Raw genomic sequence first — 15,219 nt, forward strand, 5'->3', positions numbered from 1 at the left:
TACTGGAGTGGGTTGCCACTTCCTTCTCCAAACATCTTTATAAGGTGGGTGTTAATGAATCAGTTTATAGATAAGGAGGCTATGGATTAAAATTCATCAGAGTGAACTGTGAGGCTACATAGTTTTCTTGGTAACTGAGTTCCAAATGATCACTCTGAGTAATAGGAATTACATAGTTCAGTTCAGTCGCTCAGTCATGTCCAACTCTTTGAGACCCCATCAATCACAGCACGTCAGGCCTCCCTGTCCATCACCAACTCCCAGAGTTAACTCAAACTCATGTCCATCAAGTCGGTGATGCCATCCAGCCGTCTCATCCTCTGTCGTCCCCTTCTCCTCCTGCCCCCAATCTCTCCCAGCATCAGGGTCTTTTCCAATGAGTCAACTCTTCACATGAGGTGGTCACATATTGGAGTTTCAGTTTCAGTATCAGTCCTTCCAATTAACACACAGGACTGATCTCCTTTAGGATGCCCTCTTCCAACAACACAAGAGAAGACTGTACACGTGGACATCACCAGATGGTCAACACCGAAATCAGATTGATTATATTCTTTGCAGCCAAAAATGTAGAAGCTCTATACAGTCAGCAAAAACAAGACTGGGAGCTGACTGTGGCTCAGATCATGAACTCCTTATTGCCAAATTCAGACTTAAATTGAAGAAAGTAGGGAAAACCACTAGAACATTCAGGTATGACCTAAATCAAATCCCTTATGACTACACAGCGGAAGTGAGAAATAGATTTAAGGAACTAGATCTGATAGAGTGCCTGACGAACTATGGATGGAGGAATTACATTAGTGGTTGTCAATACACTTAATACCATGCATTTATAAGTGTATTTTATAAATTATAATTTATAGATTTTGCATACAGTCCTACTTAATTTAAAAATCTGTGAGATAATTAATACTATCTATACTTAACAGATGAGAAAATTGGCTCAGAAAGGTTACAATGACTTTATCAAAATCATTGTAGTCTATTTTTGGAGGAACAAAGGCTTACAGTAGGTCTTTATTTAACAGCATTTTAAAATACTTTAGCTGAAAAATTGATGCTTTTCAACTGTGGTGTTGGAGAAGACTTGAGAGTCCCTTGGACTGCAAGGAGATCCAACCAGTCCATCCTAAAGGAGATCAGTCCTGGGTGTTCATTAGAACTGATGCTGCAGCTGAAACTCCAGTACTTTGGCCACCTGATGCAAAGAGCTGACTCATTTGAAAAGACCCTGATGCTGGGAGGGATTGGGGGCAGGAGAAGATGGGGATAACAGAAGATGAGATGGTTAGAGGCATCACCGACTCGACAGACATCGGTTTGGATGGACTCCGGGAGTTGGTGATGGACAGGGAAGTCTGGCGTGCTGCGATTAATGGGGTCGCAAAGAGTCAGACACGAGTGAGCAACTGAACTGAACAGTATTTTCCAAGCAACACAAATGTATCTAAAGCTAGAATGTGTGGAGACAGAAACAAAAACACGCCTGTGAAAGAAAGCCACCAGTCTTATTTGGATGGGCCTAGAATTCTTGTCTGTTGGGTCCTACCCATGATAGTTCACCCAGACAGTCCGATGGAAACCCTATCACATCAAGTAATTGTTACATGTGTATCCAAAATCATGGGACTTGGTAGTGATTTTACATATTCCAATATGTGTTTCTGCCTACAGCACCACAGATCTTGTACTGATTAGTATTCATAACCTCAAATTTAATATAACCTCAAATTTAATTTTTAAGGCATAGTACTTTAAGCCAAGTTTCAAAACATGTCTTTTACATTAGTACTGAACTACTGTAAAAACTCGGTATTTTTATATGTGGTTTTACTGTAAACCATCTCAAATAATTTTTGGAAGTATTCAGGGAATAAATTATGAATAAATAAGTACATAAATTTTTTTAAAAAACTTCAGTTTCTGCCAGCAAAGAACAACCTGAGTCTAGATTTTGTTCCTTCTCTGGAGTGATCATTATTAGTAGAATGTTCAAGTAAAACTTTTACATACCAAAAACTCTCTCTCCTTTTCTACTGAGTACAACAGATTATTTGAAAACTTCTACCTATTAATCTTTCTATACTTTTTAAACATTTGTGACGATAAGGTAAACAATCAGCCCACTTGTCCAGGTCTCTTCAGATTCCTGCACTGAAACACACATTGGTCTAAGCAAATCAAAACATTAGTCATCCTCATAGACAACAGACTTGTGGTCGACAAAGGGGAGGAGGTTGGGGTTGGCAGACTGAATCTACTAAATAGTTCAGTTCAGTTGCTCAGTTATGTCCAGCTCTTTGCAACCCCATGGACTGCAGCACACCAGGCTTCCCTGTTCATCACCAACTCCCAGAGCTTGCTCACAATCATGTCCATTGAGTCAGTGGTGCCATCCAACCATCTCATCCTCTGTCATCCCATTCGCCTGCCTTCAGTCTTTCCCAACATCAGGGTCTTTTTCAGAGAGTCGGTCCTTCACATCAGGTGGCAGTTTCAACTTCAGCATCAGTCCTTCCAATGAATATTCAGGACTGATTTCCTTTAGGATACACTGGTTTGCTCTCCTTGCAGAATGGATAAATAACAAGGTCCTACTGTACAGGACAGGGAACTACATTCAATATTCCATGGTAAACCATAATAGAAAGACTATTTTTAAAATGAATGTATATAAATATATGTATGGGGCTTCCCTGGTGACTCAGTGGTAAAGAATCAGTCTTTCATTGCAGGAGACTCAGGTTCAATCCCCGGGTCAGGAAGATCCACTGGAGAAGGAAATGGCAACCCATTCCAGTAATCCCATGGAGAGAGGAGCCTGGCGGGCTACAGTCCATGGAGTCATAGAGAGTCGGACATGACCTAGAACTAAACAACAACATATATATGTATAACTGAATCACCTTGCACTATAGCAGAAATTAACACACTTTATAGTTTAAATAAATAAGTAAAACCTTGATCATCTAAAATGGTGCATGGAAATAGTTAAACTAAAGGTAACTTCTTGCACTGAGAGTATTTTTCAGTGATTTTTTTGGTCATTTTTAAAGTATGATTAATGTTTATACGCTGGATGCAGAAAACACTATGGAGACCTAGGTCTGTAAGGGTTGGAATCCCAGGTCAAGTGTCATGTGATTTATGATCCCCATTGTAGTGTGTTTGGCCTGCCCTGTCTACGTTGGTCAATCTTTTTCTGTCTCACACACACACTTTTCCTCAGTATCACATTACCTGAGAACTTTTGACAGGGAAATTTAAACCAGTGGGAGAAAGACTCTCCGGAGGCTTTGAGAGGATTTTCATCCCTGCTAGTGCATCATTGCTTCAAGCATTCAACTGAAAAGAAATACAGAAACCTAAGCGTGGAAATCAGAAAGTCTTAACAGAAACAAATTATAAGAAACGCTTTCACTTGTTTTCATTTGTTGTTGAGCTCAATGATCTAGTCTATGAAATGGAAAATGAATGTTACTAGAATCTGACTTAGTGACCTGTCCATAGAGAAGGCCTTATAGTTTTAAGCACAGAGATGAACATCGTTCTTACCACAACCCAATGTCTGTAACTTGAATGCAACTGACATGTACAGGTCACTATGCGGAATAACCGCCATCGAAAATAATATAACTGGAATCAGAGGTACGGATGAGCAGGGCTAAAGACACCCCCTCCCCATACCACACTTCTCCCCCTTGTCTGTCTGCAGCTTCCCGAGACAGGGCACCAGCAGACGTGTGGTTCATTGTGCTCGCTCAAGTGCTCTTTGCATCCCCTTGGACTGTGACCACCAGGCTCCTCCGTCCATGGGACTTCCCTGGTAGGAATACTGGAGTGGGTTGCTATTTCCTCCTCTAGGGGATCTTCCCAACCCAGGGACTAAACCCACGTATCCTGCACCTCCTGTCCTTAGCCTGAGATAAACAAGTCTTGACTTCAAGAAAACCTGGAGGACTCATGTTCATAAAAGCAAGGCTTTCTCTTCTGCATGATTCCAGTAAGCAAATTGTTTTACATACCAGGGTCAGTGAAAGAAAGCTGGAGTATATAGCTATATAGCATTTTTAAAAGACAGAAACTAATTGAGTATATGAAAATCTTTCTGGACATTCATTTAAAATATATATATATAACTGGAGTACAGACCTAAATAAATAAGCTACAACTCAGGCTAGTTACCCAACCCTATCAATGCATTATAATGTGCCAAACCTGATGACCTTGGAGGTACTTTAACCTGCTTTGACAACTGGAAACCAAATATTAAACTGAGCAATGTTTGCTGGATTGTATTTTTTTATATACAAGATATTACATATACATTACATTTGAACAATTTTATAACTCCTTGGTGAGCTACTGAAGAAGTAGAACTATGGCATTTTGATGTTTTAAAAATTTACACTGCATGTATCTTCTTAGGGTAATTTAAGAAACTAATTTAAAATAAAAATATGTTTAGAGAAAGGTTATAGCCCAGTCATGGGAAAGGGAAGCTTTCAAGCCTCATGTGGCCCTCCCTTTCCTGGACAATGAGATGCCATTAAGCCAAACACGGAACAGGATTGGGCAAAGCTCAAGTGGGTCCATGGTACACAGTACATGTTGCCTAACTCCCTGGTCACTTTGAAGAAAAATCTTGAAACAGGAAAATACTTGCACAAAATGACTGACGTCTAGTACGGATTCCCAGGTGGCACAGAGGTAAAGAACCCGCCTGCCAATGCAAGAGACGCAAGAGATGTGGGTTCTGTCCCTGGGTTGGGAAGATCCCCTGCAGGAGGAAATGGCAATCCACTTCCAAATTAAGGGAAGAATAATTTAGGTAAATGTCAATCTGTTTTATAAATGAGAAAGTATTGTCTACATTAAAAAAAAAATCAATGGAAGAAATATGTCATTCAAGCCACACATTTTCAACTTTCATATGTTAAAAAATATAAGAAAGGAAAGCAAACAGATAACAAATTACAAAAATACAGTATCATAGAAAAAACACTAAAATTGATTAAAAGAAAATCGAGGTCCCAATATGCAAACAGGAAAAAATATAAATTAATATTTAAAGTACAAATGAAAATAAGCATTTCAAAGATGTTCAGCCACAAACAACAAGGACCTAGTATATATAGCACAGGGAACTATATTCAATATCTTGTAATAACCTGTAATAGAAAAGACTATGGAAAAGAATATACATGTGCATATGTATATACATATATGTGATCACCTTGCTGTAATACCTGAAATTAACACATTGTAAATCAACTACACGTAAAATAAATAAATCAAATTAAATTTTAAAAGTTGAATCTTTGAAACAAAATTATGTTCAGCCTCACTTAAAAAAAAAATAGTGGAAGAATGCAGTACTTTAAAGCCTAGACTTTAGAGTAAAATCAGTCTTGGTCCAAGATCCAATTCAACCACTTACTAGTTACATGACTTTGGAGAAGTCACTTAACCTCTCAAAAAAGTAAGTTCCTAACTTTTAAAATGGGATGGTAATAGTGTCCTCTTCTTAATAGCTGTTGCAAAGATTAAATGAGCTAATATAAAGTTCTTGTGTGATGAATGGCCTATACAAGGTGCACAGTAAGTGTTCTTATTCTGTTTGATAGTTACAATTGTCTTCCTCAATCCAAATAACAAACTTAATAAAAAATAATCATATCCCTCAATGCCAGTGAGGATGGAGCTGTGACTATTATACTTCCAGGGAGAATGAAATGGGTGCAGTCTTAAAAAAAAAATGCAGTTTGGCAATATGTATGATGAATTTTTGAAAGGTTCATACTTTTATTCAGTATATTATTTCTAGGAATCATTCCTAAGAAAACAGTAAAATGATAGACAAGGGATATTAGAAAATGAGGTCATACAGAAAAGATTTATCACAGTGTGTTAACGGAAAAAAAATGCCAATAGTGTAAAAGTCAAAGTTGCAGAAATAGCTACACTAATGAGTGTGATTTGTATGCCTAACCACCAAATAGCAACTAAATAATAACAAATTTTTTAATTAAAAAAGAGGTTAGAGAAGTGTTTACAGGTACAGGCAAAGTGATTTTCTTTTTCATTCATTGCTGTAAACCAGAATAGAGCTTAGCACAGTACCTAGCACATAGGCGTGCATGCATGCTAAGTCGCTTCAGTGGTGTCCCAACTCTTTTCGACCCTACGGACTGTAGTCTGCCAGGCTCCTCTGTCTACAGGATTCTCCAGGTAAGAATACTGGAGTGGGTTGCCATGCCCTCCTCCAGGGCATCTTCCTGACCCAGGAATCAAACCCACATCTCTAATATCTCCTGTACTGGCAGGCAGGTTCTTTATCATTAGCACCACCTAGGAAGCCCAGGACACAGGAGGTGCTCAATCAAATTCTACACTGAATTGAACAACAGAATTCTAAGTGGGACAAGTCAGAAGACATTCTCACATACACACACACACACACACATGCACATACTATAATCTCAACTTTTGTAGAATGACAAAATTCTAGAATCAAAGGGTTCTAGGAACAAATACAATAAAATGCTAACAATATGTCCTCCAGTGATTTTTTTTCCTGCCTCTTAAGAATTTTCTCTACTTTCCATCTTTTTTCCCCAATAGAGAACTATTACATTTATAATCTGGGGGCAGCAGGGGGAAGAGTAGAAAAAAAAAAAAAAAGAAAGAAAGAAAGAAAGAAATCAACTGGAAGCCAACTGGCTCAATTATTTCTTGTTACACTATTCTGAGTTTGTATCATTCTTAACTCCCACCCAAAACATAAAATGGGAAATCAGAATATGAATAGCACGAACAAATTGGGAGGCAGTCTTTAAAACACAGTCCAGGAAAGAAAACATTATAGTAAATTTCAAAGCAGCCAAAACAATTGTGTGTCTAGTATTAAGAAAATTATACAGGGGCTTTTTGCCTATATAATTTATACATATGAAAAATATGGCATGGCATGGCATAAACTCTTTAGATACAAACTACTTGTTTTCTCTACCATGGAATTATATTTTCTCTTACATAATATCACAAAGATTTATACATAATAGTTACTGTCAATTTTTTTGAAATCCGAAGAAATCCTATTCATTTAAAATTTCAACTCAACACAAAATTCAACAGGTACATTTTAGGAGATTCATGATATTTTCAAAGGGGGGGACCAAACAATTTCTCAGATTGCCAAATCCTTAAACACACTCACCAGGGGTAATTAGTTCTAGAAAGTGAACTGCCATGTCACCTAGACCATAAAGTAACCTGGCGGTATGATTGCTGGGCCATTGACTGGATTCACTGAAAGATGTTTCCAGGACTGTGTGATTTAAATTCACACTTCAGCAAAACTATAGATTACTACGTCTAAGTAATTTCAGACAGATGGTAAAATCTTGACTCATGCAAGCTAAATTCTCGCATGCCAGGGGTCTGCGGTATCTACACGCTCTGCCTCTCAAAAGTAAAACGTTACATGAGAAAACTGTGATGACAAGGTATGCAAACAATCAATATTGGTTTTAATCTAAGAAGCCTAACGCAGTTTTTGGTCTATCAAGCACGTACTAACAGCTACCTAACCACCTACCATGTTCAAGGAACATTACTGCACGCTTTTTGAAATATAGATATTTATTTTATTTTTGGCTACACTAGGTCTTAGTTGCTGGATGCAGACTCAGTAGTTGTGGAGCACTGGCCTACTTGCCCCATGGCATGTGAAATCTCCCAAGAGCAGGGATTAAATCAGTGTCCCCTGGACTGGCAGGCAGATTCTTAACCACTGGACCACCAGGGAAGTCACTATTGCACACCACTGTTGATTAAAAAAAAAAATATGATGAAGAACCTAAGTTGAAATCTATTCCTTAGTTATTCAGTCTGCCAAATTTTCCTGAAACAAATTTATAATTTGTGCATCATTTATCTCATGCCGAGATTCCTAATTTTTTTAGGTGAAATATGTAGTGCTCTTACTTCAGTAATTTTTTAAAATCGCCCTTCAGATGATACCTATTTTTGTAAATAACAGCTTCACAAGAATATTTGCTTTAATAAAACTTTTAGGATTTGCTTCCAGAAACTGCAGGGAGGGGAAAAGTGAGTGATATTGTAGATGAAACACGAATGGCCATGATTTGACAATTGTTGAAGCTGGCTGATGGGAACGCAAGAGCTCAAGGTACTCTTATTATGTTTAAAATTTTACATAGCAAAATGCTTTTTCAAAGAAGTATTATTTCTTAATTACATCACTTTACGTGGATCAGTTTGTCCCTTGGTTCCCATTCCCACAACTGCTGCATCCAATAAACATGGCTGAAATACCTACGATGTTGATCTTGAAGAGGTTCGAATCCGGTGGCTATCCAATGCATAGGTCCTCTTCCGGTGCACAGATGATGGAATAAATTTTAATTCTGCCCTGGTCCATGATTTAATCATTCAGCCAAAGAAAGGGACGCCGACATCCAGATTAACCAAGAAGAAGTGGGCTGGATAAATTTCAGCTGTCACAATAAAGTAAATTACACTGCTACATGGCTAATCCAATTTGGTCACTGTGGTGGCCAGGCCATCACTATTATAGAGGACATTAGCGAACTGCCAAAGTGTCAATGAGACAATCTGCAGCTTTTTTTTTTGCTTTTCTGCATTGTCCTAAAGGCAATAAGACAGAGAAAAATGAACAATTACATCCTTTAACACCTAGAAAAAGATTCTGCTCAGCCCATTTAATGAGACAATTGAGATTAATGCAAATGGTTAATACAACGTCTGCTTTAGAATGACCATTTGCCAGGGGTGGGTTTCTACCGTGTGCACTTAATGTTCTCTTTCCCTTTCTCTTAGCCGGTCATAAGCAGAATTCTGGCACGCTTAGGTCAATTAACTCCTAGCAATGCCTCACATAAGCAGACCTCACATAAAAGCAGAGTGTGTTAAATATTACAAACAAATCTTTAAGGTATTACAAACAGTAGATCTTCTAAATATACTGCTACTGCTAAAGATTCAGCTGTCTGTTGATTTTAATTTCATTAACTTGCTCATGATATAAATAAATTCTGTGTAAAAGAAAAGCTTTAATAATAAATATATTGCAATTATTAATAGAAGGACCCATGGCTACTAAGCATTGCATACTGCCACCTAGTGGTAACTGTCTCCTCTCCAAATGGACGCCTTCTGGAAAGAGGAAATGCTCTATTTTAAACCAAACTTATCCAAAAGACAGCTCTAGAACATATTTATTCATAATTGCTAAAAAGAAGAAGGCTATTAGGGAGAAATGAAATTGCACATACCATAAAATCATCACTGTCTCATAAATTTAGGTAAAAAAGATTTGATTAGATTAGTAAATATAAAAAGTTATGGATTTTGTTAATGAAGACATGAAATTTTTAAAAGGTTATTTTTAATACTATGCATCAAGTATGTAACATATTCTATTATGAATGTGATAGACACCAGTACTCAAAGTGGAATATGTGGTTATCTAGCAAGTTTGGCATATGAAAATATTCAAATGGGCTTCATAGGATGTTAAATAATCACAAATGATACTTTCAAGCTTTCTTAAGGTCATAGACTCCCTCACAATGGGTTATCATTTCAGTTTAAGATGACTTTGGGTTTTAGTTATACTGTGTTTTCACAGCAGTGAATAATTTTTGTGGTTCAGTTGTGCTAATTGCTCAAGCCTGTCTCTAATCTTTTGGCCAGAAGAGTAAAGACCTAAGAAAATGAAATGAGAAACATGTGAAAGACTGGATTAAAGAAAGGGTTGCTATAGAGAACTTGGCTATGGTTAAGGGAGGACATTTTATTTGCTTTACAATGGTAGTCCCCAGTTTGGTCTACTTAATGCACTGTAACTACTCATCTTAAGAACTTAGGTGAAAGGTAAAAGACTCATATTTCTGTCACTTGTTCATTGTAGTGAAAAATGCTCAGAGGATTCCCTTTATATCATTGTCGTTTTACTTAAAAAAAAAAATAAATCACACTCTCTTTTGAGACCCAGAAAAATCTCAGGTTTTCCTTTTAAAGTACTTATCATCTATAAACAATGGCTGAATTAAAACAACTCATACATGGAAGTTTTAAAGAACTACATTTTATGTTGATCTGGGGAGACTTTTTTCATTGTTGTTGTTACTCTGATCACACAAAATCAGAGTGAGTGTTAGGGCTTGCCTGTATAACCCAGGAACTTCTCCATTCTTGGAAACGTTGAAAATAGAGCACACAGCTCACTAATTTCAACAAGAGGCCTGTTGCAGGGCTGCGTGTTAACAACCAGAAGGGCCAGTAAAGACGAAAGAAAGGTAATAACCAAATGGACAGAGGGAAGGAAAGAAAGAGAAAGAAAGGAAGCAAGGAAGACAGAGAGGGAAGGAAGGAAAGGGAGGGAGGGAGGGAGGGAGGCAGGCAGGGGAGGGGATAACAGAGGGAGAAGTTCTCCTTGCCTCCATCCTCTTGAAATCATTAATTTAGATAATTCCCAAAGGAATCTCTGATCAAAGCCACATGATCTAGACAACTTCTCACGACTTCCTTTAATCAGCTTAACCAAATAAATGCTGCCAAGTCTGTTCCACTTAGTCATTTTGAGGTCTATTTTGGGGTCTATTTTGAGGCCTCCGCTGCACAGTAAGGACACCTAGCACGCACGGCTGCCAAAGCAGGAGACAGAATTTACTCAAAATATTGCAATTTAAGAAACTCAGTTTGGAAAACATGATTCAAGAACTCATGTTGCATTGAAATTCAACTCTTCATACTATGCTGGGCTTATATCTGTCAGTGTTCAGTAAAATTACAAAGTCAGTTGGAAAATTCGAAAGTCTGAAGTTGCAACTACTGGATAATCCACGGGCCTTATGGTATACCATGTATGACAAGCTACTTCTAGGAGGTAAGACAGAGGTTACAATTGTGCCTTATGTAAGGAAAGTTCCACAGTAGATGCAGGTACAGAAACAAGGTAAATAATGAAACTTCACAGGTATTTTAATATGCTCCTGTTGGGTCTACAAGGTCATAGAAACATATAAAGTAAATGAAATAACAAGTCTTAATTCAAAAGACAATTATACCTGAGACTCTGAAGATTCCTTAAAATTTTCTCCCATATCTTAATGTTTTTAGGTACATGCATACTACATTTAAAGTTTTGGAAAACAAAAGCTATGTGCATCTTGCATTCAAAAACGTAATCACAACATCATCATTTGGATTTACCTGAAAATAAATGCTTAAACTGAAATTATTTGTCTGATAACCTCATTTCTTGACCTGAATATGAAACTGTATATATTTATATGTCCTAAAGAGCTCTATAATCAAAGATTTCTAACTCAATATTAAAAAGTAGTAACAAAATGGCTATAAAACAGATTCCCTGGGGCTTCAGAAAGATAAATAGGACATGTTGAAAAATTAAGATATGGAATACAGATGAGACAAGAACAGCTTTCAAATGAATGAACATTAATATTAAACTTGAGATTATTTAAAATGGCACATTTCTAGCTATTAAAATTCCCATGGTTATGAAAAACAAGAATTTACTCCACACAGATTATAAAAATTATGATATTTGTATATATAATATTAGTACTGGCTGGGGATTTTGCACTATGAAATAAGAAAATATAATAGATATTCAGTAAGCATTTCACTCACTAATTATCTCATAATTTTTTTAACTTTGTATTCTCAGATGTCACCTGATAACTGACATCTATTCGGTTGCTAAGAGATACAAGATCAGTCTGCACTTTTTTCTTTGTCTTTAGGAGAATTGCCCTCTTGGGTTTTGTCTTGAAGTAGTGAAAGTTACTTCTGTCACCATATGGGGATTAATATTACTTGTACTAGAAGAAACTCCCAGGTCTCAGAAAGGAAATGAGTTACTTTCCATTTGCACAATTTAGAACAAATATCTGTCTTTTCTCTAAGCTTAATGATTTTTCCATTTCACACAAGTCAAATATAATAGCATTATTTTATAATCAAATTTAACTGATGAGTCTGTGTTATGAGTATTTTGACAAAACTCTTATGAGATATGAAGTCATTCAGTCAATTTGCATCCCCAAAGTGAAGCTCAAACCCAACATTTAGAAAGTACTTTCTGCCTATAACTTTGACCATGTGTTTCCTTAAATAGCTGGAAGAACAAGACTAAACTTGGTCTCTCTGGTTTTTCTTATACTTTATCAAAGGATCAAAAGCAAAACACAGTTATAAATATGTACATCCTAACTGGTCATTATCACAAATAAGTATTGATCTGCCTAATCACAGAGAATAGTCTTCAAAAATAAGAGCAGTATTTCAATCGGCACATAGTATTCCGAATAACACTGAGGATCTAGACTCTCTTCCCATGCACATTTCATAACCTTTCAAGGACAATGTTCTAAATCACATTTTAAAGAAATACCCTGAAAAAGCATTCCATTGTAGTGGCATTTTACATGACCACAGATCCAAGAGGCTCAGTTTTTAGTGCTCAAGTACATATCAGGAAGTCATTGATCATTTACTCCAATTTTACATCAATGCTTTACCTTACCAGAGTACATCAGAAAGAAACACAAGGTAATGCATTTCTTTGTCTATTAAGTAAGGCAATGCCCACTTACCTAGGCCTGTTTTTACTTAACTTCTTGCACTAGCCAGCTGCCCTCCTTGTGGTTCTTTGCACTTATGCGCCCGCTTTAGCACAGACAGGTTACTACTATTGCTGCTCTAGGATCCATTAAGAAAATCCCTATTACAAGCAGGGTCTTCGAAATGCAAGCCTACCTTTACAAACAAGCCACCTAGTGTCCTTCTTGAGGTGAAAAGGACAATCTACCCCCCTGTCTGCCAGGTTTTCACTTAGTCCATACACCTTTACAAACAAGTTCTATCAGGAGAAGAAGGAGATATGCAAAATGTTTTAACACCTGGAGAGAAGTCCTAATGTAATGACCTCACAGAACACACCTCAGAAAGAGGGAGGGAACCTAGCTCTGGCTGCGCGGGGTCAGGGGGAGACAGGCAAAGTGAATCCGCATCTTTAAGACAAGAGTAATAGAAAAACCTCCCAGGTTTTTCCAGTAAGTTTGGGGCAGCAGCAGCAACAATCTAATCAATATGCACATCCTCACCCTTATAAACCTCTTGTCCCCAGACAGTAACTGCCAGTGCCTCTCCACAGCGTTAAGGGCAGAAACCACCCCCTAAAAGGGAGATTTCAGAGGCATCGGGAGAGGCAAAAGCAGGTACCTGGAGCTCCAGCTTCCTGATCTTAATCCCAGCTGCAAGCCCCAAAGTCCGTTCAGGAACCAGCCCCTGGCTCCCAACATCCCCGGCCTGGCGCTCTCTGCCAGAGGGGCCCGCGCGCCCGTGGACCCTGCAGCGCAGTTTTCAGGCGCCAACCAACCATTCTCCCCTCCGCACACACGACTCCCCCCACGACCACGACCCCCGCCCTCGCTTTCTAACCCTTTCCATGAAACCTCTCAAGAGATGCTTGGTGGCCAATTAGAGACGTACCCCGGGCTTCTTTGCCAGAACTGAGTTTCTTGGAGTGGGATGGGGGTGGTCATGGAGAGCGGCTCTTTAGGAAAAAACAAAACTTGGGCCAACCGAGAGCCCAGTATCAATCATCTTTACTCCCACCTCCCACCCCCTGCCTTTGCCTTGAAGCCGACTACTCCCCAGGCGGGCGGCGGCGGCAGCTTAGCGGCCGGGATGGGGCTGAGAGCGCGTCCCCCCCGGCGGCCGCAGCCGGGGACCGCGAGGGTGGGCGCAGCCTTGGAGGGTCAGGGAGCTCTGAGAGCTCGGAGTTAACGCAGGGCCCAGAGAGCGAGGGTGAGGGGGTGAGGCTGACGCTGAACCTGGACCGGCGCGCGGCCCCGGCCAAGGGGCTCCCGGCCAGAGGGTCCGCGGGTGTCGGGGGTACCCCGGCAACCCAGGGCAGGCACCACACCACACCCCTTAGGATCGAGGTTCTGCATGGGGCTATCGGGGCCGCCAGGCGGAGAAACTTGATGCCAGACAGACAAGCTCTGCCTCTCCCCCGCACCCCAGCCAGGACGTGCCCCCGCGCTCTCCGTCAGACCCGCTCCAACGCCCCCCTCCGCGGATCCCCCACCATCATCCAGCCCACCCGACCAAAGCCCCCACCCGGCCCTCGGCGCCCCGGCGGGTAATTACCTCTCCCGGAGGCGGAGTGGGGGGCGGCGGCGGCAGCAGCAGCAGCAGCAGCAGCAGACACTTTTAGTCTGACTTTCCGGCGTTCGCTGGTGAGCCTGTGAGCGCCGAGCAGGAGCAGTAACCTGCTATTTATAGACCGGAGCCTCAGCACCCGGGGCTGGGAACCCGGAGGAAGCGAGCCGGAGGCGCGGCGGCGGCGGCGCAGGGCGCAGGGCGCGGGCGGCGGCTCCCGAGGCTCCCGGGTCCCGCCGCGCTCCCAGCTCCCTCACCGGCCGCGCGCGCCCGGGAGAAGTTATCGCCGGCGCGGCCGCCTCTCCCGCTGCTCACACGCCCCCTGGCACAACCGCTACTTTCTGCCCCCCGCCCCACGCCTCCCTGCTCCTCCTCCTCCTCCTCGGCCCTGTCCCAGCGGTCTCCTCCCAATGTCACCGGCGGCCGAATAGCGGCAGCGACGGCAACTGGCGCAGCTCGCTTCCCGCTACCGACGGAGTGGAGTTGGTGACCCGGCCGCCCAATCCACGACGACCCCGACACGCGTGCTCCGTGGGTGGCCTCCCCGCTCCCCGGCCCTCTGCTGGGCCCCTCTGCGAGCGCGGACGGTCCCCAGGCTGGGCTGCTGGGTTCGCAGCTGCGGAGCGCCTTAGGGAGGGGTGACCGGAGGCCGGCACACTGCTCCCGGGGCCACCGAAACCGCAGGGTTTTTAAGCCGCGGGAGGAGGCGCCCCGGATCGGGAGAGAGTGGGAGGAGGTGTCCCCTGTTCCCCGGACTCCTGCCTGCCACCGCCCTGGGACCCCTGTCTCTCGCCACTGCTCCGCCGCGGCCCGGGATGAGGTCGAGGGCAGGAGACCTGGGCACTGGCGAGGCTTCCGACTCAGCTCGGTCCCCGGCCACCCACCAACAGCCCCCACGTCGCGGCTCGGTGACTGAGGCCGAGCCGCTCCCATCAAGCATGTGACATGCCTTGAGCAGCCCGGGCGCTTGGG

At 41.4% G+C, this 15,219-nt stretch overlaps 1 protein-coding gene across 1 annotated transcript in view; it reads right to left on the bottom strand.

Moving 5' to 3' along the window:
* INPP4B (inositol polyphosphate-4-phosphatase type II B) overlaps positions 1-14,460 on the bottom strand; it is an 838,347-nt gene extending 823,887 nt beyond the window's left edge. Inside the window, exon 1 of the mRNA XM_065904252.1 lies at positions 14,236-14,460. The gene's annotated coding sequence lies outside the window, so the exon portion shown is untranslated. The remainder of the gene's footprint in view (positions 1-14,235) is intronic.
* Positions 14,461-15,219: the final 759 nt, after the last annotated feature.

Source organism: Muntiacus reevesi, chromosome 13 (assembly GCF_963930625.1).
Source record: "Muntiacus reevesi chromosome 13, mMunRee1.1, whole genome shotgun sequence".
In the NCBI taxonomy this organism is placed as follows: Eukaryota; Metazoa; Chordata; class Mammalia; order Artiodactyla; family Cervidae; genus Muntiacus; species Muntiacus reevesi.